Raw genomic sequence first — 22,422 nt, 5'->3', positions numbered from 1 at the left:
AATTAAACGAAAATCCTTTGGTTAGATACGACTCTATACGTTTGCGCTGCCCTGCTGGTCAGTCACTAATCAACCCCCAACCCTCACTTAAACACTCCCCCGCGTCTCCCTCGCCTCCGGAAATGATTGTAATTTGAAATAGGAGATCTGCCTCTGGACAACCTGTATAATAATAATAATATGCCAGTCACCACCTGCCTCGATAACTTGTGCAAGCATTGTTATGGCAGGTGTCCGTTCGTCTTTGCAATAACCCAGCCTCATAGTCCACCCAAACTTCAGTCCATAGTCCCAATGCCTGCTGAGACCGGTTCATGGGTGTCTATTGTTGCGCCTGTGAACGAGTTCCAGCAGGCGTTCTACATGACATAAAACACACAGACACAGATCCAACACGTAGAGGCCCCTTGGAGAGCCAAGGGGCCTCTACGTGTTGGATCTGTGTCCCCACGCAAGCCTATCAAAAGACCGGGATTATAGGCCCGTGAAATCTAAGGAGATACACATAATAATGCCCCGCTACTGGCGGCACACTAGGTTAGGTCACGTTAGGTTTTTATAATATGTTTATAAGTATTTTGTATTGTTTTTGTACGTGTTTTTATATTTTATTTTTATATCCATATTATAAAATAATTTAAGTTTGAAGAGAAATAAAGGAGATAATATGCAAAAATAATTATTGTTTCGTTTAACTTCGACATAGATAATTAAAAGGTAGGTAGCACAATGCAGGTCCCATAAACGCGAAGCACATTCACAAGGCCGTAGTAATTGCAACCGACAGAAACCTTCGCAGCAGTATCCTGTATCGTTAGTGCTGGATATTCGATCTACCCATTAGTGAGTGCTAGCAAACATAATGCTTTCAGTGACACAACGTCAAGGGCACGATTTGGTATCGTAGTCAAACTAATTTTTGTCACAGCCATTTTTGGTAAGGTTTTATTGCTACCTGTAGTTTTCTTAAGAATAGAATAGAATAAAATAGAATATAATTTATTCGTAAGCACAGACAATACATTATATGAAAGAAAACACAAAATAAGATTAAAGTGCCACGAAGTGGCCTCATCTCAGCATGTTGCTGGTGGCTTCCAGCGCTGGTCTTCCGAAGACAGTTTTCTATACCATTTTTACGTTCATGGTGACACTTTCACGCTATGCAATTGCATATGTATATATTGCATAATAATATGTAAGTAAAGCTTGGTACCACTCTATTTCTTATTTTTGTTATAGATTTCATACGGCTACCTTCAGTCTTCATTATCTGACCAGCTTGATAGTATCATCATTTTTAGTTCTCACTATTTGTAATATTTATAAGTATGCAAAGTTTTAGTCTAATTGGATAACAATAAGTGGTCGATAAATAGGTTGCAGATGTTTAGTACAAATTAGTATTTTAGTTACATACGATAATGAACATTTATTTGATGTCAACTAGACTAAAATAACTTGAATTGAGATTCAAAACAAATACTCTTTATTGAACACCTCAATACAGAAAACAATACGGCGGTCTTATGATTGCTATAAGAATATATATTTAGTAAGTACCTATATGTAACAACTTCCCACCCGATTCCCACCACACTCGCTGGGTTAAGTAGCTATTGACAGTATAGACGCTAAGCCGTTAAGTGGCGGAAGTAAGCAACTTCAGATCCCGATCCCCAGTTTACGGATGCAATGACCGAAAACCGTTCTTATCGGGCGGTCGTAACGTCACATGCGTGATTCAATTTCTGATACTGTAGGGCTTAGATAGTCGGGTTTTTATCATCTGTCATCATGTATGTCACGTTCTAACAAGTATGTAAGTGCTAAAGAGACGCATAACATGACAAGTGATAAAAATGCGACCTTGATACGCCGCCTTAAATAAGGATTTCATATTGTTTGGTTCGACCTTGAGTTACCTTTATTTGTAGCTCGCGAAATCAGGAGAAATCGCTCGCACTTATTGATGCACATGTGATGCCTAATGACACGACACGACTCATTGTCGTATCAAAACAAAATGAAAACCTTATCAAAATGTAAAAAAAGACTTATCATGTGATTTAAAACGTTCTCACATTTTTTTTGCCTTGTAAATCTTAGTTATTTACGTAGGTACCTACTTAGATTATTTTTAACAACTACAGATTAAATGGCTGACATTAAAAAGTAGCTAAACTACTCCTTTTAAGGGTAACATTCCATTTCTGACCGCAGCTGCACTACTGGTACTGAACGCGTCGCTCTTAGAGTCTGTTCGGAAAGAGAAGAGTCGTGGAATGTATTGGGCCCCATACATTCCACGACTCTTCTCTTTCCGAACATACTCTACTGTCAATTTCCATAGTAAAATGAACAGTAGTGCAGCTGCGGTTGGAAATGGACTGTCACCTTATGGTAAGTAAGAGCGTAAGAGCAAATATCAAGAGTTAAGTAATTAACAGAAATCGCGTGATAGCTGTAGGCCACAATGTGACCAAAATGGGAGACTCAAGTAGGTTTCACAGGAAAATTATACGGAATAATCTTTCACTTTCTTCTCGTCGGGTTGATTATAGCCTGTCTAATTTTGTAACTTATGTCAGTGCTAAATTTTAATTACAAAAGAAATAAGTTGAAAAGACTGAAATATTCATATTACTTACCTAAATTAGCTTATTTTCGTTTGACTGCAAATAGGAAAAGTTAAAGGATTAAAATTATTTTATTGCTCTTATTGTGTAACTCTTCTGGATTTTGTTACCTATGTATTTTATTTACATATTATATTATGCAGTTGCACAGACAACGTGCTAATGATAACAAAATGACATAATTTTCATCATTATGTATGTTCGAATTGGCGTCCGTGTGTCGTTTTAATAATTTAACATTTTCCCTAGAGGAAAGAAAAAACAAATTCGTCAAGTAAATTCAAAGCAGCAAATTAATTTCGGAAATTAGACTTGTTGACGGTTGGCAAGATAATTTCAACTCATCACGCCGATAAAATTTTCTCCTGACTTATTAACAAGAAAGTTAATTTGCATCATAGAAAGTTTAAAGGACTTTAAATACCTTTACAATTAAGGACGTGGCATATTTACCTATTGAAAGTTGAGCTAATTAAATAGTTATTTGATATAATTATTGATTAAACTACGGCACAGGAACTTAGAGAGAGAAGCTTTAACATCAAGGATAAATGGAGAGAGGACTGGGACTGCCAACTTGTCCAGGGCATCCCATGCTAGCTACGATCCCACCCACAAACCGCAAGGTTTTTCGGCTCCGAGACGGGAATGGTGCCAACTAAATAGACTCCGCACTGAAAGCGGGCGATGCGGAGAATTTATGTTTAAGTGTGGGTGGCGAGATACTCCGAAGTGCGACTGCGGAGCACCTGTACAGTCCATTTCCCACATTGTCCACGAGTGCCCAAAAAGAAAGTACCTAGGAGATCCTCTGGACTTAATTAAGTTAAGCGAAAACGCAGCCCATTGGGTGAAGAACCTAGATATTACTTTGTAAAGTGACTATGAATTTTATTAATGCCATACGACTAAATAAATAAATTGATTAAACTTTCATAATTTACGAGATTTAATTTAACAGAATGAACACAATTTGTAAGCACTTTTATTTATTTACCTAAACGTTTGGTAAGTTTCGTTTTCGTGAATGAGAGAAATCGTTGATTTTAGCAAGTTTTGTCAGCTTAAGATGGATTTACCCACACATTATTATATTAGAAATGTTGGCCCTCGATAATTAATTATTTTTCTTTTAAATCTATGTAAAAAAATACATCACAAGAGTTTCATTCTGATTTGTTCACTCATGCATCGTTACACGCGCTCTACGAGTCATGTCATGTCAATCACTACATAGTATAAAACAAAGTCGCTTCCCGCTGTCTGTCTTGTATAGATGTGAATAGATAGAGTGATTCAAGAGGAAGGTTTGTGTATAATTTGTTAACCCGTGCGAAGCCGGGGCGGGTCGCTAGTAAAGGATAAAGTTGAGATTTTAAATGTTGAATACTGCTCCAGTTACATTCAAACCAACCACAACTTCCAATGATACCCCATTGATTTCAACAAACCGAGCCCTGGTAGGTATGTGTTCCTATTCAGAAGGTGTCGTATAAAGTGAATCCACCTATACCTATATCAATCATTGTCAGCGGTGACTTATCTATATTGGCGTAGACGGCCTGTGGAAATGTCTATTTATAAGTTTGAGTTATTATTATTATTTGTATGTCCATTTTTGGAATTCACGAGCCTATAAATCCCGGGTTTTTGAAAGGCTTGCGTGGGGATATAGATCCAAGGCAAGGTGGGGGCAGAGGCCCTTTTGAGAGCTTCAATGTCATGTAGAACGCCAGATGGGATCCGTTCACAGGTGAAACAATAGACATCCATGAACCCGTCTCAGCAGGCATTGGGACCTTCAAGCAACACGGAAGGGAGACGGGATTCGCACTATTTCCCCTCTGCCTAGGTACAAGATCAACTGATCTAGCGCGGGTAATAAAACTAGTTGCGCTCGGATTTTAAACTAGACCGAGTCCAGATGCGCGAGTGAACACAGCAGCTGAAAAAATGCCTAATTGCTCGGTTTTTTGTTGTAAAACACATGTAATAATTTTTTTACATATCATATGTTTAATTACATTTAAACACAATTATTATATTTTAGTCTCATGTAATTGTTGGATTTATCGATTTTGCTCGCCCAGTACAAATTACGGATCGGTCGAGCGACAAATCCGACTTCTCATCTCTCAGAAAACATAAAAATTCTTCGACGAAAATGTGTTAGTGTGCGTGTTGTGACACTTGTGACTCGTCCGTACACAAAAACAGATCGAGGTGTGCAAGATTTGTCTGTGTAGGGTGTCATTTTCTATGTATTTGTGTCGTCATTACAGATTAGATTTTGTATGTAAGTGTGTGAGAAGTGCGACTGTGTGCACCTTTCCCCCGCATAAAATGGCAGACAGATTTGTACGGTAAGATATCTCTTGGGCCCCTCCCTTCCGACGTGTTGGAAGCCGGTGTTGCTCGAAGATTGGGACTATTTTAGAAAAAACCGGCCAAGTGCGAGTCGGACTCGCGCACGGAGGGTTCCGCACCATCAACAAAAAATAGAGCAAAACAAGCAAAAAAAAACAAGCAAAAAAACGGTCACCCATCCAAGTACTGACCCCGCCCGACGTTGCTTAACTTCGGTCAAAAATCACGATTGTTGTATGGGAGCCCCACTTAAATCTTTATTTTATTCTGTTTTTAGTATTTGTTGTTATAGCGGCAACAGAAATACATAATCTGTGAAAATTTCAACTATCTAGCTATCACGGTTCGTGAGATACAGCCTGGTGACAGACGGACGGACGGACGGACGGACGGACGGACGGACGGACGGACGGACGGACGGACAGCGAAGTCTTAGTAATAGGGTCCCGTTTTTTACCCTTTGGGTACGGAACCCTAAAAAGTGAACAGTACACCGGTCGACGGTCTATGGATTGAAGTTTGGGTGGACAATGAGACTGGTTGATGATTTCGGTTTATTTATAACCTCCGAGGCAAAACAAGGCATTGAGATGTTAAGAACCCTTTTAGTTTCATATTTGTTTGAGGATTAACCCTTTTATGGTAGCTGTGTGGATTTCAGAAACTACCTCCGATTCGTAATTTGATATTCTGCTGCATCCATGACGTTCCTAGAACATGATTACGTAAATCTGATGCTGCATCTACATAGAATCCACTATATAGCACACACCTAAGCGGTGAGAAAGCGGACCGAGTTCATATATCCGTAAATAATATGGTAAGTACATAAGATGACTGTTATGTTGATTAAAACTATCACGATGTTCAGTCATTTCGTTTTAAAAGTGAAACGGGACTTAATCGCGTGCATTAAAAACGTTTATTATTTAGCTTAACGTTTCGAACGTGACGTTACGTTCGGTGTCGTCACAGGCAGACTGTTTCAATAAGCGGGTTTTGCGAACTACCCGCACTTGATCTTGGTTATTCACTGTTAGCTTACAAGTTGCCTGTCACTAATTTGTTAGCGTACAAGTTGGTAATTTGCCAACACAATACTCACGACATCGGTACGTAAGTGCCGGGTTGTTTTTTCATGCTTAAAATTGCTAATCACTGAATTCCACGAAGATGAAATAAAAATGTTTTCTAATTTCAAATAAAATCAGGAAACAGGGAAATCTTAACCAGAAACCTACAGGGGTTTTCGTCTTCGTGGAATCCAGTGATTAGCAAATGTTTAGCGTTAAAAATACAATGCGTGGGTATATTATAATAAAAAATATGAATACGTATTCATATTTTCAGTTGACGACTAATATACTTATATTAAATGAAAATCATTTCTAACAAACTATTACATAAATGAATGAGTAAGCCACGGCAATTAATTGATCCTTTCACCCAATACAGAACTATTAATGAGTTATGAATTTTCAATTGATTGACCAATGAAACTCATTCACAATTTGGTAAAACATTAGGGAGTTGGTTTTAATACTTCCTTGATCCTTTGTTGGTCTTGAATAAATTTAATTTAACTTAATTTAATACTAAACGTATTAATTTTAATGAAATTGGATTATCGTACCTAAGTGTAAAAAGTTAGTCCTTTCCTTCTAGAATATTAATGTTACACCTAAGCTTTGGTTAAGCTACCACCCAATAATGTGTTTACATATTTCTATGCTTTTTACATACACGTGAACGTTTTACAGAAAATATCAACAAAGTTGCTTATCTTCAGAATTGCCTCAATTTTTTATTTTACCCAGGTTTATAATGAAAAATATCTCCAAAGAAAACAGAATAGATTTAATAGGTCGCAGTATAAACTCATTGTGCGAAGCTAACTCGATTGTCTGCCTAACGCGGACTTGAATTAACTTTGTCTTTGCTGTTTTATTTTTATACAGGCTCCACATGGTATGGAACATATCACAACAATATGTAATGGTTCTATCCAACTATTGTGCTAGACTTATTGCGTTAAAGTAATTTACTTACTTAATTTGCAGCAAAAGAATGCGGAGAAAACTTCACATTCGAACTATGTACAATTTGTACATGTCCAAGCAGAAATGTCCAGCTATTACGCTGCAAGACCCACAAAGGGCAAAAAACGCGGTCATAAGTTATGATTATTTTGGTGGCCTAGCCCGTGTGACTTTCATTAATTTGGGTGGGGATTTTAAATTTTAATCCGTGTCAGGGAAGGTGCGAGTAGTGCACAGATGATCTTTCCAAGAGATCTTCTTCAAAAGATCTTCATTAGGTAGGTCGAATTTAGTGCTCTGCCTGCATTTTAGATAAAGTATCAGCTATATGGACTTGCTTTGCCTGATAAAAATAATGACCATTCAATGCATAATACTAATTGAACACTCTTTAAAAAACATCGCAAAACGGGTTTCTAAATGTCTCGTCTTCAGTGGTACTTTTAAATACAATTTGTACAGGGATTTTTAGGGTTCCGTAGCCAAATGGCAAAAAACGGAACCCTTATAGATTCGTCATGTCTGTCTGTCTGTCCGTCTGTCTGTCCGTCTGTCTGTCCGTCTGTCTGTCCGTCTGTCTGTCCGTCTGTCTGTCCGTCTGTCTGTCCGTCCGTATGTCACAGCCACTTTTCTCCGAAACTATAAGAACTATACTGTTGAAACTTGGTAAGTAGATGTATTCTGTGAACCGCATTAAGATTTTCACACAAAAATAGAAAAAAAACCATAAATTTTTGGGGTTCCCCATACTTCGAACTGAAACTCAAAAATTTTTTTTTCATCAAACCCATACGTGTGGGGTATCTATGGATAGGTCTTCAAAAATGATATGGAGGTTTCTAATATCATTTTTTTCTAAACTGAATAGTTTGCGCGAGATAGACTTCCAAAGTGGTAAAATGTGTGTCCCCCCCCCCTAACTTCTAAAATAAGAGAATGATAAAACTAAAAAAAATATATGATGTACCATGTAAACTTCCACCGAAAATTGGTTTGAACGAGATCTAGCAAGTAGTTTTTTTTTTATACGTCATAAATCGCCTAAATACGGAACCCTTCATGGGCGAGTCCGACTCGCACTTGGCCGCTTTTTATTTCATGAACATTTAAAAATTGTTTACATACCTATTTGATTTATGTTTTAAATAGTTATTCAAGAACCCCGTGTTCATAGGTGAAGGCCTCCTCCAAAGCCCTCCATGTATCTCGATCTCCATGTATTTCTACACATATACCAATAAAATCATCAAAGTGACTAGAAGATCGGGATCTAACGCGTTTTTATATCAAAAAGGCTTTACATATTAATGAGACTTTCATCTGAAGAATATTTTACTCGAGTAGAAATCGTTAGCTGACTAATATTGCAGGTGAGCCTTTTTAAGAGCTCAGCCACTTCACTTTAGCACGAAGATCAAAGGAGCTAAATCGAGTTATTAAATGCCTATATTTCTTTGTGTTTGTTTTACTGACATTTTAGGTAATATTTCGGAATGATTTAGATATTTCAAAGCGAAAAACAAAATATTCTGTGGATTATCCATGCATATACTCGTAGGTCATGATCATGACTAAAATCTTTTTTTCACATTTTTACTCGTTAATGTTCTTTTGATGTTAATAAATTTGTGCTTTAATAGTATATTATGTTGATAATTTTAAACTCATAGTACCTAACAAACTCTAACTTTTAACTGAAGCTATCTGTTACAAAAACATAGCTTCTACTTTATCATCCGGAGGATTTCCAGGAAAACTTTCATAATGAACTAAAATTTATCCTGTTATTCCAAAGACACTAAATCAATACACTTAGAACCAAGTCCTCCGCCGCGTCTGTCTGTCTGAATGTATGTAGGTTCGCGATACACTCCAAAACGGAATTTCATGCGGTTTTCACCTATTAATAGCCTCATTCTTGAGGGAGGTTTAGGTTTAGGGAGGTTTTGTTAAGATTTTGTGTAACCCGTGCAAAGCTGGGCGGGTCATTAGTAGCTTATGATTATTTATTCAGAGCCAAGCTTGCAAGAGGCTACTATTATGCCAGAAGAAATTTGGTATTCTTTAGGAACACAAAATATTACATTTGCACCCGGTGGGTTTCGCAAGCATAATGATACACCTACTAATTAATAGTAGGTACATTATTGTCGAGGTTCGGAGGTAGCTATTTGCTGGCTGAGGATTCGTTTTAAACGGACGACCTTGGGAGTCCGTTTAATTGAATCCGAAGCCAGCAAGTAGCCTTCCAGCCGAGTCATATATAGTGCTTTTCTCAAAAATGGTGCAAGAAATAGAAATTATTTACCGGAGCAACGGTCTAATTATCACAGAAAAAAGTAAAACCATTGAAAATATTTGTTTTGCCGCCTTTAAAAAAAAAGAAGTGTATTTTTCTGCTGAAAAAACGCCAACCTATTTGAAAGACCTAAATAGTCGCGGTACCAACATTATAATCATAAGTGCTGATCATCTGTTTGGCTGTTTAATTGGACCTATGCCTTCATTTGATATGGCCATTTCAACTTTAAAAAGTTTGGAACTCGTTAAATAATGGAATTTGTATGCAACATTGCAGTCCCGAAATCGAGACTGCAATGTTTTTAACTTTTTAATTTTTTGACTGACCATAAATTACGCACTTCGCGACCAATTTTTTAACCGGCAACGTCGACTTTGCCGTCCATTTTTGAGAAAAATCTCTTTCCCAGGTAGCATGAAACTTTGGAAAGTGGTTTTTACCCGACTACGGCAAAGCAAAAGGAAGGTGTAGATTTTGACCGGTATGTAGGTGAGTGTGTTATTAATCTTCTCCCTCGTAACTTTTAAAGTACTTTCTATTTAAAATGTTATACATATCTAATTACTTCTATATTATTACTTATTAGCTTAATATTATAAATAGGTAGGTTTGCTGCTTTCCTCTGCTATTTGATACTAACCGAAACTGTACCTAATTATAATGTAATCTGTAACTGTAAACTGTAATAATCTATCTTATGTAAATCAAATTATGACTTGTAATATGTAATAATATTATAAATAAATGAGTATATGAGTATGAGTATCTGGCAAAAATATAGTATGTATTGTCGGTAAACACGTGTCTGTAGGCTACATTTTAGGTAGGTACCTATAACTCTATTGTAAAGCATATACCCGTACCTATTTGTATCTATGGAAACGGAACTAAAAGGGAGTATTTTCCTTTCACTGTATCGAAAGACGTAAAGAGGGTAACGTAGCATTTTCGTACGTTGGAGTCTCAATACGCCAGCATGAAACACATTTACGGCATGAAATTTCGATGAAAAGAACACTTAAGTGTCTTTATTTGGATGGTTCCAAAACATTTGGCGTTTCGTTGTGACTTTATATTAGGTATTTTGCCAAAAAAATGGTAAATGTCATAAATATCTGCGCAAAACAAACTGTAGGTAGATAAATACAAATAGCTTGTGTGTGCCAAAGAACTTGCCTACTACTGAGTAAGCTATGTGCGTCGCATATGTCTTATTATTCTTTTTATATATTTTATAAGTATTATTTAGGTATTTATTTTATTTTAAAATTTAATTCAGGCAACAAGGCCCATATTACATATACCTTATAGACTTATTATATACATATAATTTTATAAACTTAAAAACGACATATTATGCATTATTTTGGCATTTATATGTTTCTTTATGTTTTTTTCTGCATTTGTTTTCTGTATGTTATGCGATTGTCATAAATGAATTTCTTTTATTATCTTTTATGTTTTAAGTATCATAAAACCCGACGTGCATGTTTTATGACGCATATAATATAGGTACTCAAATATCCTGCCTAACCAGATAGATAATACATAAAATGTGAACACCAAAATGCTCACAGTCTTAACAAAACCAGCCTCAGACTTGTTTTAATGAATTGCTCCAGATTCTAACGTCACTGGACATGTGAAAAATGACCAATACCTAATAGGAGGAAAATATTAATCAAGCCGAAAAGGTCAACCAATTAAAAAATCAATAAATTAGGAACCAGAGTAAGGAATTATTGACAACATCGTGAACGTATGTACAGTCAGCAACAAATAGAAAGTGATGACCAAAGTGGCCAAATGTACCATAGAAAAAGCGGCCAAGTGCGAGTCGGACTCGCCCATGAAGGGTTCCGTATTTAGGGGATTTTGACGTATTAAAAAAAAACTACTTACTAGATTTCGTTCAAACCAATTTTTGGTGGAAGTTTGCATGGTAATGTACATCATATATTTTTTTAGTTTTATCATTCACTTATTTTAGAAGTTACAGGGGGGACACACACATTTTACCACTTTGGAAGCGTCTCTCGCGCAAACTATTCAGTTTAGAAAAAAATGATATTAGAAACCTCCATATCATTTTTGAAGACCTATCCATAGATACCCCACACGTATGGGTTTGATGAAAAATTTTTTTTTGAGTTTCAGTTGTAAGTATGGGGTACCCCCAAAATTTATTGTTTTTTTTTCTATTTTTGTATGAGAATCTTAATGCGGTTCACAGAATACATCTACTTACCAAGTTTCAACAGTATAGTTCTTATAGTTTCGGAAAAAAGTGGCTGTGACATACGGACGGACAGACAGACGCACAGACAGACAGACATGACGAATCCATAAGGGTTCCGTTTTTTGTCATTTGGCTACGGAACCCTAAAAAGGCTATCTTTAAATATTAATGCCGACATAGTTGGCCAGTTTGGCCGTCTCGTCACGTCACGTCACTATGGGATGCTGAATGTACAAACGAATTAGTCATCTACAATTGTTTAATACGTTCTTCTAACACTTTTTTTGCAAACGCTAACACGTTTTCCTACTAAAGTACTAAAAGGAACGATCATTATTTTTTTTTGTAAAAAAAAAAAACCGCGACGATGGGACGAATATCGTGGCTACCGCTATATGTCTGAAGGCCTACCGCGAACCACGTTTAAAGTGTTGCCTCCTTGTCGCTCTTGTAAATTCGTACGTAAGTATGACAGGAAGGCAACAAGTCGAACATTCGCGATAGGCCTTCAGAGCCCCGACTCGTGGTCGCGTTATTGCTTCATTTCACCTAAACCAGGTCCGCGACTTGCATACCGGCTTCTCTCTAATTATTTTAATATGAATGAGATAAGTAATCTGATTTGAGCGTGACTTGGGGCAGCACACATAACATGAAAATACCTACTCTTTATTGCACACCTCAAATAAAAGAACAAATATTTACGTTTTGATTGCTTGTTTGGCCAAACTAATCGCTAAAGATCAGAATAACAAATTCTCAGAATAGAAAGTGCGAGGGGCTAGTTATTTAATTTGTTGATTTTTTTTCTATTTCAAGTAGTAGTAGTAGTAGTAAACTCTTTATTGTACAAAAAGACATATTAAAAATAACATACAATTAGTAAGAAGTACAAAGGCGAACTTATCCCTTTGAGGGATCTCTTCCAGTTAACCTTTGTTTTTCAAGTTTAATGTTATTGTTTTATAGACAGTTCTTGGTAAGATACAAGTTAGAAAGTGATTCAGATGGCTGAAATACAATGTTGATGACGTATTTTAGACATCTTAATAAATGTACCTATATTAATTTTCAAATAATGGTTGATAGTTGCGAAACTGTAGACATTAATTAAAGTCGGCTTAAATTGATGATAGCTTTTGTTTGATGTTTCCCGCCGGTATTAGGAAAAGGCTTAACAATTGGTTGAACTTTAATTTTGTACGTCGCGTTTCGAAAATTAATTTGTTTGCGCATTCATTTGCGAAGTTTCTAATATCAATTATTATAATCAATATTGGTCTTGACAATTGTATCTGCTGAGGGATTTATAAATGCTCCTACATTTATACAAAATGTGGCTGATGTCGTGGCATTGTTATTTAATGTTTATTGTTTAATTTGATCACTTATTCGTTCAATCGTTGTTAAATATAGATTATCACTAGCCTCCTCTTTCGATTTCTCCTGTGAGTTGACTGTAAACTGTACGGCTACCATCAGTTTGGCACTGACATAAACGCCATCGAGAAGGTAATTTAATTTCTATACATCTCGCTCGTACTCGCATATTAGTGCGAACGAGATGTATAGAAAGTAAATTACGTTCTCGATAGCGTATATGTCAGTTTTGACACTGTCGGTGACTCATGGTACGGGCTCTGTAAGTATGAATATAATGAAAACGTTCATTATTTCTATTTATGTTTATTACATTTTAATTTAGGTACTATAATATTTGTAAATTTTGGTACTATGTCTGGCATATCCCTTAAACGGGATATGTTAATGCTTAATACTGACTCTCCATTAGTGATTCTTTGAGAAACCAAAGTTTGGTGAAAAACCGACTAGGCCTTGATGATGTAAGTTGCTCCAAACTTGCACTCTGAAGCTATTACATAAACTCCCAACTTCATTGGCATGCAGATTATTCAGCTCACTACTTATCGACTCGCTTACTATGCAGATTTCTTAACTTTCGGGCGCGCCTCCGTGGGCCCATTCGCAACAAACATTATCGTGTTAAAGTTCAAAAACGGTTAGGGTTTTAACAGATAGAAGAGGTTTCTAAAAAAGTATGTAAATAAATTATTAGGCTAATTTGAAACCGGTAATGTTCCTATCTTGATGCCAACTTTTATAAATGTACTAGGTATTAAGGAATATTCGGTTATTTATAGAGTAGGTCTATTATATAAGTTAGTGATGTCCCTTGTTAAACTGTTTAAATATATGTATAAAATAGTAAATACAATGATTTTGTTCCCAATTATTATAATACCTCATAACTCCTATTTATAAACTCAAACTGGATATTTACCGTCTTAACCTGCCGTTCTAATTCCAACTATCAAGTATCGATTGGTCGGTCGGTGCATAAAAAATGCATTCTAACGGTACGCTGTTATTTCTGTATTATCGACTACTGTTGAATTAAAATATTCATCAAAGTTTGCATAGGGTATAGAGATGACCTGGTTTCTGAATACAGAAGTCGGTAGATAACTTGCAGAACAAGTCGTTTGAAAATTTCAAATTTCATGCCATTTATTATTAAACTTTTTAGCACACTTTTCTTATAATTCATCTTCATAGCTTGGTTTTTCGGATGCAAAACTCCGCGGTGTATAAAAAAAGTTTTTTTTAGGTATTTGTTTTTGTTTAGTGCTTAGTTTCTAAGAAAGTACAAATGGCCGAATAGTTTAAAAAAAAGCGGCCAAGTGCGAGTCGGACTCGCTCATGAAGGGTTCCGTATTTAGGCGATTTATGACGTATAAAAAAAAAACTACTTACTAGATCTCGTTCAAACCAATTTTCGGTGGAAGTTTACATGGTAATGTACATCATATATTTTTTTTAGTTTTATCATTCTCTTATTTTAGAAGTTACAGGGGGGGGACACACATTTTACCACTTTGGAAGTGTCTCTCGCGCAAACTATTCAGTTTAGAAAAAAATGATATTAGAAACCTCAATATCATTTTTGAAGACCTATCCATAGATATCCCACACGTATGGGTTTGATGAAAAAAAAAATTTTGAGTTTCAGTTCGAAGTATGGGGAACCCCAAAAATTTATTGTTTTTTTTTCTATTTTTGTGTGAAAATCTTAATGCGGTTCACAGAATACATCTACTTACCAAGTTTCAACAGTATAGTTCTTATAGTTTCGGAGAAAAGTGGCTGTGACATACGGACGGACAGACAGACGGACAGACGGACAGACGGACAGACGGACAGACAGACAGACATGACGAATCTATAAGGGTTCCGTTTTTTGCCATTTGGCTACGGAACCCTAAAAATGGATTATCTCCGGTATTAAGAAAAGGCAATCTAACCGTAGATTATGTAATATTTAACAAATTCAACGGTATTAGAATTTATTCGTTTGAAAAGTTGAACGCCATTCCTCAATCCAACTCAGAAATTCATAAATGATTGACGGTTAGGAATCATTCAATATGATTTCGAATGTTAGACTGAAACTCCTAATTTTAGGTTTATTATGAATCAACCTGAATCAAATGTCTCCCGAAATGTTTCCTGGAATGTAAATTTCATTTGAATTAGAAATGATTTAATTTCCTTTCCAGAGTCGTAAAATATACTGTTGAAATTACGTAGGTATTTTTACAATTGCCTAAAAGGATTTCGTAGTACTAAACCACGACGAACACTTTAGCTAAATTAGGTTTTAAATTTGTATCTGTGGCCATAGATAAAGCTCGGAATACTCGAGAAATTAAAAATAAATGTTAAGATGAAAGTTAAAATAATGAAACATAGAAATGGATAATGAAGAGGGATTTTACGCATTTAAACTTAGGCAATTAGGTTAGATATTGTTACATGGCAAAATAAACGGTTAAAAAAGAAAAACAAATGCATGTAAATGGATATCAAATGTAGACGATGAAGTATGTAGAGTCGCCATCAGTTATATCGGAGCTTGCCGAGGTGCTCACAAATATCTGAACACGCACTCTAACGTCTTGACAATAGAGTCGTGTTCAGATATTTGTGAGCACCTTGGACGCTCCGATATATCTGATGGCGACTGTACTTACAGTAAAATGTAGTGAGGTAGTAAAGTTCTCGATTAAGGAAATTGGTTGATTAGGATTTTAATATACTGTAATTTTCCGCTTCGGTGGGACGTCCATAAATTAAGGAGTCCGGAAGGCCCTTAGCTGACCTTCGCTTAGGAGCGTTCCACAAAACCTACGTAATTAATAATCGGATAATAGCGGTAAGCTGTAAGGAGTCTTACCTCCTATTTCTCTTTGACAAGAAATAGACACCTATTTATACTATGCACCGAACGAGCTAAATAATTATCGATTATAAATTATATAATTTATTTGCTCGCTGTTCAGTCTAGTGCTTGAAAGAACTTTAGCTTTGATAACTCTCAAGCGCGATTTTTTTGGTCACACAACTCACACACTGAATACTCACTGGGTGAAAAAGCTAGTAACGTGTTATACCTATAAGAAGTTAGGTACCTTATAATATAGGCATTAGGTAGTTGTCGAAGGAGATGGCGGTGCGATCTTGACGTCTTTGTAAAAGATTTGACCCAATATTGCATTAGAACGAGATGCGTGGAAGAAGAGGGAGACCTTTGCCCAGTAGTAGTACACAACAGGCTAACAAATAAATAATAATTAAATAGTAGTTGGTTGATGGCGGGACGACTTGGACGCATTTTATCCGGATTGGCGGGAAAGTACAAACGACAGGGTTGAGTGGAGGAAAGGAGGGGAGGTCTTTGCCAGCAGTGGGACACTAAACCAGGCTCAGAAAAAAAGAAGTTGAGTAACTATTATACACCGTTCCCGTATCGGAATATTTAAGTAACTTGCTAAAGCAAGTACAAAATATATTTTTTTCCTATTAAGTATTAAACAAAAAATATATTTTATATTGAAAATTAATTTTTAAATATGATCTGCACCAAATTTTAATGTTATATGTTAATTTTTTTATTTTATTCAGGAATTGTATTTTGTAAATTATTAGATATAAGATATAGTTATAGGATTGCTATGCCCTAACAGGGTTCATGTTTGATTCAGAAATGAAATACCTTAACACCTTGTAAAAACAACATGAAGATGCAATAAATATACCGAATACTGAATATATTAAATTAAATTGGTAGACATAAACTATTTTTAAAATGCGTTTCCTCCGTTTACCAGTACCAAGTTACCCATTGCTGTATTCGAACTTCAAGATATTCACAAGAGACGACACGTACCAGATCTATTCTAGATACGTTATAGTTTAGATTTCAACTAGTTCTCTTTTGCAGCGCAATTCGGGCAACCAATGTCACTTTTACGATATATCATGTTAGATATCTATTAGATGTGAATTAGATCTCTAAGTAATATCTTGTGGAAATCGTTTAAGAGTATCCCCAGTCCGCCTTTAACGATATTCTAAATACAGCCTCGTGGTTTGCATTATTTATAAGTAAATTGTCTTTTACAAGCAAGTTCTGAAAGTGACACTAGAATAAGCTTATCTAGTGCTAGGTTTTTTCCTTGAGCTGAATCTGTGACATCTGTCGCTTGCCTGAACAAATCGCGCGGGCGAAGTTTGTCCCACCGACCGCATTCAAAATAATTATGATTTGATGGCTTTGTTTTTAAGAACGGTACATTTATAAACCAAATCTTGCAACATATACCTTGATCGATAAAAAGGTGATTGAGTAAAAGTAGTGCAATGAAAATAATAAAAAAACAAAGGGTTGCACTCCGGGAGTGCCGACAGAAGTGAAAACTCAATGACTAGTCCAAAATGTCTGCAGCACTATGTATAATTGACTTTCTATTGAAAAACTTTAGTTCCGGAATTGCTGGCCAGTGAGCTTACATTTCTAGCGTTAATTGTTTAAAATTCGAATAGAAATTGTAAAGTTACCTTGCAGACCTCGCATCTAAATATCATATTGGTCATGATATTTTGAGTTTTATTCACCAGTACTAGAGTTCATTTTTGTTAGCGATTTCATCAAGATGTAGCTTTATTGAATTATATTTGAGTGATATAAAGTTAGAATGCAACTGTGAGATCCTCGTATTTCCGCCCGTACAAGATTAGAACCTTTTTCATGTAATGTCATTGTTTTTCTTTATTGGTTTAAATGCCATCTTAATTGAGTGGCCATCTAAACCTTACGGTCACGTGATCGCCTTACGCTGTCTCGAGTTTATAATTTTTTCCCCACCTCAAAAAGTGCCCAGCGCCGCTAAAGAAGTTTTCACTTCAAAAATAATTTTAGTCCCAAAAATCAAACTTAATATTCTTTATTTCAGTTATACCTATTGCAGTAGTTTCATCAAACACACGCCAGCTACAATTACTTTTAAAATGTTGTGACAGTGACGTTTCCGCAGTCACATAATTATTATTTCTGAATTTAATATTTCCAATGACACTTGACATCATTCCGATTTTGGTCGCACTTTTGATTTAAACAAGGTAAATCGTGTACGTACTCGTACCTACCATATCCTTTTGCTGTTCTTGCACACGTTTATTTCTCCTGCTCGCCCCGTATTCTGTATTACTGCAGCAAGGCCAGCAATTACCCACAGCTTCAAATTCCTGGTGCGAACAAAAGCGCATCGGCCGCCGCGGTTCATTAATTAACGTCCAAGTTTACTCGCGGCTCGCACCGACGGAGCAGCAGCTCACAATAAATTATATCCTGGAAATTTACGAACATTGCCTTCCATTTTACGGTGAGCACTTACGTTATAGGATTAGTTCAGTTTGAGGAATTAAGAGCCAGTTTGTTGTGTAATCTCTCTCAGTCGTGCTCCAAAATACAACATCTAGTCTGATCTTGTTTATGTTGTTTTAGTTAATGTAAAGTTGCAAATTAGGGTTTAATTTTGGAACGCTATAGTATCATATTGGATTTGAATTAGATGCGTATTGGCCAGAAGTTTTTGTTGTGGCTCATTTACATATTTCATACACTTGTTACATGCAGTATAGATAGCGTCTAGTTATTAATTAGTTACAACCGTTGTCGAATGCACCAATATTGCACTGTAACTTCTCGAATTTGCCAAAACATAAGTACGAAATGTTAAACTTTCGGAAGTGGTTGAAAATTAAGGACCAAAATTTAATTACATAGTAACCTTTAAGTTAAGTGACAGAAGCTTACATTAGTATTAAATAATAATAATTTGAGTTTATATACGTCCCACTGCTGGGCACAGCCCTCTCATGCCCGAGAGGGCTTGGGCTATACCTACTCTCCACGCTACGCTAATAAGTATAAAGCTCGTAAAATCGATATGTATGTAGGTGTATTACTAGAATAGTCCAAGTGACATAGCTGGATGATACCACATTTCTGACCAAATTTTCTTAATAGCTTCGAATGCACGGAATGCTCGGAAGCTCATGGTGAACGTAACTTTCAAGTATAATTGATATCGATATTATAATTATGTCTCTACGTAGATAACTTATTGCGCTGAATATTCAACCAGTTTACTCGAATTCCGTTTCATACTCTTTTTCATATTTACCTAAGTATCATATGACTGCACTGACTAGTCAGATAAAAAAATGAAATCAGGCACGGCTGGTAATGTAGGAACAAAAAATCTAATAGTCGAACGCAGCGATTACTATTGATGCTGACTGTACTTACGACTTCAAAAAGGATATCAGAGGGCCTACCGCGAACCACGTTCGACGTGTTGCCTCTTTGTCGCACTTGTAAATTGGTACGTAAGTGTGACAGGGAGGCAACACGTCGAACGTGGTTCGCGGTAGGCCCTCTGTACAAATAGGTAAGTATTTGGGCTAAATGCTGACGCTATACTAACGTCACAAGCATGCCAATGCCACGCTAAGCGTACTAATTAAGCTCAAGCAAATTGGATTGATTGGTATCCTGCGCACTTGCATAACTTAGATATCTATAGAACTAGATAGAGTAATACTTATCCAGTAAAGGGTGACTCACGCTAGACCGGGCCGGGATCGGGCCGGAGCTTCCGGCGCTCCGATTTCTATGGAAAGCACCAATCACTGATCAGCCGTCATAAAAATTGACATGTCGGCCGCCTCGGCCTTTAGAAATAAGGCAAACAATCTTGATGTGTCTTTTAATTGAAAAACACATTTTAAAAATAAGTTACGGTAAATATGTAACAATTATGAATCTAATACGATCTTTTATAGTCTTCTGCTTTCACAAGTAATAGTTATTGATTTTTAAAAAGTGTTTTTCAATTAAAAGACATGTCAAAATCGCTTACCTTCTTTGAAGTTCTTTCTAATGCTAAAAAAACGAACTATAGCGTGAGACGTGAGTCATCCTAAAGGCCCTGAATCCTCTATCAAATAAAAAACCGGCTTTTAGTTAAAACGCGTATTTCTGAAATGCCTTAATTATCTAGTTCCTGCTGTTTTTATGCAGTGAAACTATTTTTTGCTAAGTGCTTTAAAAAATAGGTTAACCTGCTTAATATTGATCAAACCTAAGTTTTAGAAACTGATCTTTCACGAATATAATAGCAGAGCGAGTCTGAAGCTAAAGCTTAATAGTGACGTCATTACATTTATATTCTTCTGCTTTCATAAGTATAAGTTACTGATTTTTAAAAAGCGTTTTTCATTTAAAAGACATGTCAAGATCGCTTACCTTCTTTCTAATGCTAAAAAAAACGAACTATAATATCTCACAATGATTCCTAGGTATAAATCATTTTGTTTAACAGTTACGTGACTCAATAGCAGATCTGGCGATTTAGCCCTCGACTAAAACAAGTAAACAAGCCTACCTGAAATTACTTATCGATCTTACGTTTTAAATTAAAAACGGAACTAAACTCCAATGTAATCAAAAGCGACCAGACCGTGTTTGAAGGAAAACATCGTGAGCGTTATTCTGATCTTACAATCTGTTAAGGTTTTAATATTGTACCATCAAGAAAAGAGCGTAGTCCCATCTTAAATGCCGGTAACGCACAACCCCTCTGGTTTACGGCTGTCCATGGACGGTGTAGTGTATAGACGTCTCGAGCGCTTAAATTTACGTCATGGTGACGTCACTGACAGTTAGAGTCAGTCGATATCAGACTGCGAGCAGAGCCGGTCGCACCGAGTGATGTTTGTGTCGGCGAACCGTTGAAAATACACTATATCGTATGATTTACTGAGGTAAATACAGTACATTACAGACGGCGGTAATTATATACCATCAGGCGGTTCGTCTACCTGTTCACCTCCTATATCATGAACACATGATATGGTATGATCTATCGCGCTTATCGGTGCGTGCGACTTCGAGTAATAACATTAGGTATCTCGCTTACCTATTAGTGGTGTTATGTGAAGGTCGTTAGATACGATGTACCTTTCTAGCAATTTTTTTTTTCAAAGCATGAAATTCGCTTATTATACACCATTAGCCGTGATTCTTAAAAGCGTTCATGACGTTATGGGAACGATAATTTTAGGGATGAACAGAACAGACTCCTCACATGTTAGAATTGTTAAGCCTCCTAGCAATAGACGTTAAAATAGAACATAGGATTGACATCTCATTTGGACCGCGTAATCGAAAATAAATCAGCTCCAATGAGGCGGACGCACACAAACGCAAACCAATTTACGTTTCTGATGTGTGTAGATAATTGCATCCTGTCAAAAGCTATTTTTAGCATTATTTTGTATCTTATCTTATATATTTAACCGAGCATTATTTATATATATAAATATATATATTTATTATACCTATGTACGCGCATTTACTAGGTATGCACGTATAAACTAGGTATGCTGAATTTAAGTTTAAACTAAATTTGAACTAAACAATCATACATAAGCACATGGTAAAGTTATAATAGGAGCTAAAAGAATAGGAGCTTTTGACAATGAAATCTCCGAGTAATCCGTGCTCATGCAAAACTCACCTTGTATATAGATGTAGCTTTATGAAAATTGATAATTTGGTATTTATTTTAAAATACTGTTGGTACGTTTTACATCTTTTCGGTCTTCTTTCTACTCAATAATGCATTTGTTTTCACACAAAACAAACCCGGAGATTGCCCTCTCGTCTCGTCACTGCTATCATAATAGAGTGTAGGGAAACAATCGGGCTGGAAGGCTCGAGACGGAACCGAGGGCATATCTTAATAGACTGTCCAACGGCGTGTGATGGAGCATGGATCCCCTATAAAACCAGGAATTGATTTCATTATGGCTCCTCTACACGATGGGCCAGCGCCGGCCACTCCAAGGGACGCAGCCATGCGGTAGAATGAGATAGCAATATCACTTGCTCCCTCCAACGCATAAATGCGCCCCTTGGTGTGGCCGGCGCTGGCCCATCGTGTAGAGGAGCCATTACCCGCGGGCATTGGAAGTTTGAAATGGGTGGAACCTCTCTACTGTGAAACAATAATTTATGTCTTGACATTGAACATTTCACACTTTGCAGCATTGACACATACCGTAGTTTTACAACTACTAAATAAATAAAATACCTAATAAATAATAAATAAAACAGAATACCTATACCTAGAATACCTAATAAATAAAACAGAAGGTCGTTCCATTTGCTCGTCAATTTTTGATAAAAGGTATTCGGGAAAAGGATAAAAAGCAATATTGAATAATGTTATGCGTGTTGAAATGTGACGAACTAGGAACTATTAGAAAGGGAACAATACTAACAATACTTTAGATTTAAATAATTACAATGACCTTCAAAACAAATTGGTGTTTTTAAAATAAGTAATTCTGTATAGAAGCTCTGTAAATGAAAAAAAAAAAAAGTCGAGGCAAACAATGTTGTTGTGT

The 22,422-nt window shown here is 36.3% G+C and overlaps 2 protein-coding genes and 1 long non-coding RNA gene across 4 annotated transcripts in view; all 3 read right to left on the bottom strand.

The window, feature by feature from the left end:
• Nucleotides 1-11,711, bottom strand: part of LOC134651513 (uncharacterized) — a 65,606-nt gene extending 53,895 nt beyond the window's left edge. Inside the window, exon 1 of the long non-coding RNA XR_010097119.1 lies at nt 11,654-11,711. This is a non-coding gene — a long non-coding RNA (uncharacterized LOC134651513). The remainder of the gene's footprint in view (nt 1-11,653) is intronic.
• LOC134651698 (uncharacterized) overlaps nt 1-22,422 on the bottom strand; it is a 409,485-nt gene that overhangs the window by 210,952 nt on the left and 176,111 nt on the right. The gene's annotated exons all lie outside the window — the stretch shown is intronic.
• Nucleotides 1-22,422, bottom strand: part of LOC134651364 (octopamine receptor) — a 45,754-nt gene that overhangs the window by 6,093 nt on the left and 17,239 nt on the right. The window lies entirely within an intron of this gene.

The sequence above is a fragment of the Cydia amplana genome, chromosome 10 (assembly GCF_948474715.1).
Source record: "Cydia amplana chromosome 10, ilCydAmpl1.1, whole genome shotgun sequence".
NCBI classification, from domain to species: Eukaryota; Metazoa; Arthropoda; class Insecta; order Lepidoptera; family Tortricidae; genus Cydia; species Cydia amplana.
This window is presented reverse-complemented; position numbering and strand designations above follow the sequence as displayed.